Genomic DNA, 3,664 nt, shown 5'->3' on the forward strand with positions numbered 1-3,664 from the left:
AGGAAATTGAAGATTTTTACCAACTTCTGCAGTCTGAAATTGATCAAACATGCAATCAAGATGCATTGATAATTACTGGTGATTGGAATGTGAAAGTTGGAAACAAAGAAGAAGGATCTGTAGTTGGAAATTATGGCCTTGATGATAGAAATGACACCGGAGATAGCATGATACAATTTTCTAAGACCAACAACTTATACATTGCAAATACCTTTTTACAACAACATAAACAGCAACTATTCACATGGACCTTGCTAGATAGAAAACAAAGGAATCAAATCGACTACATCTGTGGAAGTGATGATGGAATAGCTCAATATCAAAAGTTAGAACTAGGCAAGGGGCCAGCTGTGGAACAGATCTTCAATTGTTCATATGCAAGTTCAAGTTGAAGCTCCAGAAAATTAAAACAAGTCCACGAGAACCAAAATACGACCTTGAGTATATGACAGCTGAACTTGGAGACCATCTCAAGAATAGATTTGATGCATTGAACACTAATGACAGAAGACCAGATGAGTTGTGGGGTGACATCAAGGACATCATACATGAAGAAAGCAAAAGTCATTAAAAAGACAGGACAGAAAAGACCAAAAAGAATGTCAGAAGAGACTCTGAAGCTTGCTCTTGAACATTGACTAGCTAAAGCAAATGGAAGAAATGATGGAGTAAAAGAGTTGAACAGAAGATTTCAAAGGGTGACTCAAGAAGACAAAGTAAAGTATTACAAGGAAGTGTGCAAAGATTTAGAGTTAGAACACCAAAATGGAAGAAAACGCTTAGCATTTCTCAAACTGAAAGAACTTTCTCAAACCTCGAGTTGCAATTTTGAAGGATTCTAATGAAAAAATATTGAATGATGCAGGAAGCATCAAAAGAAGGTGAAAGGAATACACAGTCAATGTACCAAAAAGAATGTGTCAACATTCAACCATTTCAGGAGGCAGCATATGATCGAGAACCGATGGTATTGAAGGAAGAAGTCCAAGCTGCACTGAAGGCATTGGTGAAAAACAAGGCTTCAGGAATTGATGGACTACCAATTGAGATGTTTCAACAAATGGATGCATGCTGGAGGTGCTCACTCATCTATGCCAAGAAATTTGGAAGACAGCTACCTGGCCAATCAACTGGAAGAGATCCATATTTGTGCCCATTCCAAAGAAAGGTGATCCAACAGAATGCAGAAATTATTGAACAGTATTATTAATATTACACAAAAGTAAAATTTTGCTGAAGATAATTCAAAAGCATTTGCAACAGTACTGTAACAGGCAACGACCAGAAATTCAAGCCAGATTCAGAAGAGGATGTGGAACAAGGGATATCATTGCTGATGTCAGATGGATCTTGGCTGAAAGCAGAGAATACCAGAAAGATGTTTACTTGCGTTTTATTGACTACGAAAAGCATTCAGCTGTGTGGATCATAACAAATTATGGATAACATTGTGAAGAATGGGAATTCCAGAACACTTAATTGTGCTCATGGGGAACCTGTACATAGACCAAGAGGCAGTTGTTTGAACAGAACAAGGGCCTACTCCGTGGTTTAAAAATCAATAAAAGTGTGCTTCAGGGCTGTATGCTTTCACTATACTTATTCAGTCTGTATGCTGAGCAAATAACCTGAGAAGCCGGACTATCTGAAGAAGAACGCAGCATCAGGATTGGAGGAAGACTCATTTACAGCCTGCAATATGCAGGTGACAAAACCTTGCTTGCTGAAAGCGAAGAGGACTTGAAGCACTTATTGATGAAGATCAAAGAATACAGCACTCAGGATGGATTACACTTCAACATAAAGAAAAGAAAAATCCTCACAACTGGACCAATAAGCAACATCATGATTAACGGAGAAAAGTTTGAAGTTGTCAAGAATTTAATTTTACTTGGATCCACAATCAATGCCCATGGAAGCAACAGTCAAGAAATCAAAAGACGCATTGCATTGGGCAAATCTGCTGCCAAAGACCTCTGTCAAAAAGCAAAGATGTCACTTTGAGGACTAAGGTGCACCTGACCCAAGCCACGGTATTTTCAGTTTCCTCATATGCATGAGAAAGCTGGACAATGAATAAGGAAGGTGGAAGAAGAATTGATGCCTTTGAATTATGATGTTGGTGAAGAATATTAAATATACTACAGACTTACAGAAGAATGAAGAAATCTATCTTTGAAGAAGTACAGCCAGAATTCTCCTTAGAAGCGAGGATGGCCAGAGTTCGTGTTACCTACTTTGGACATGTTATCAGGAAGGACCAGTCCCTGGAGAACGACATCATGCTCAATAAAGTGGAGGGACAGAAACAGAAAGAAAGACCCTTAAAAAGATGAATTGACACAGTGGCTGCAATGATGGGTTCAAGCATAGCAACTATTGTGAGGATGGTGCAGGACCGGGCAGGGTCTTATGCTTTTGTATGTAGGGTTGCTATGAGTTAGAACTGATTTGACAGCACCTAACAACATGAGCAACAATAGTAAAAGCCTCGATTGCCTTGAAGAGACTGTTGGTAGAATCATGGACGTCACAGGCAATTCTGCTGAGGGCTTAGAAGTGAGGAGAGCTATAGGGAAAGTCTCTTTCATCTTAGAGAATACATATGGCACCAGCAACAGAACGTTGCTAGAAATGTGGATGTTAAATGTGCCTCTGGTGAGGCTTTAAAAGAAAATGATGAACATGTGATTGGACAATGGAGGAAGGGCAATGCTTTTCATGCAGAGGGTCCTCTACCCAGAATCCATACGGCATGGCCAACACCCAGAGTCTGGAGGATGGGGCCCTTGCCCAGACGCTCTTAGAGAACAGAGAATTATTTCATAGCCTTGAGAGCTAATGTAAATTGTTCTGCTGGGTTTTGGACTTGCTTGATGCCCACTATCCCTTCTTTCCCTCCAATTTTTCCCATTTGTAATGGAAATGTCTACCTTGTGCCTGTTCCACAATTGTACTTTGGAAGCAGATAATTTGTATTCTAGATTGCACAGGTTCACAGATGAAGAGGAATTTTGCTGAAGGATGGAACACGCCCAAAGTTGCACCCACATTTGATTTAGATGATTCAGAAGATGAGATTTTGAACTTGGAGTTGATTTAAGACTTTGGGATGATGTGATGGGGTCAGTGTGTTTTGCATGTGGCAAGGTCATTATCTTTTGGGGGGCCAATGGGTGGAATGTTATGGATTCAATTGTGTCCCCCCAAAATATGTGTTGTAAATCCTAGCTTCTATGCCTGTGGTTATAATCCTATTTGGGTATGGGTTGCCTTATGTTAATGAGACAGGATTAGTGTGGGGTGTATCTTGAGTCAATCTCTTTTGAGATATAAGAGAGATTAAACAACCAAGCTAGCAAGCAAAGATGGGGGAAGATTGATGCCAAGCCACATGGAGATCTCCAAGGAACCAGGAAATGGAAGCTGAAGAAACAAGGGCCTTCCCCCAGAGCTGACAGAGAGAGAAAGCCTTCCCCTAGAGCTGACACCCTGAATTTGGACTTCTAGCCTCCTAAACTGTGAGAAAATAAATTTCTGTTTATTAAAGCCATCCACTTGTATTATTTCTGTTATAACAGCCTAGATAAGTAATACAATTAGTATAAAGCCAAAGCTTGTAAACCACCATCCATGTCAAGGTTTGTTTTTATATTTATGTTGT

The sequence above is a fragment of the Trichechus manatus genome, unplaced genomic scaffold, assembly GCF_000243295.1.
Source record: "Trichechus manatus latirostris isolate Lorelei unplaced genomic scaffold, TriManLat1.0 scaffold00013, whole genome shotgun sequence".
Lineage (NCBI taxonomy): Eukaryota > Metazoa > Chordata > Mammalia > Sirenia > Trichechidae > Trichechus > Trichechus manatus.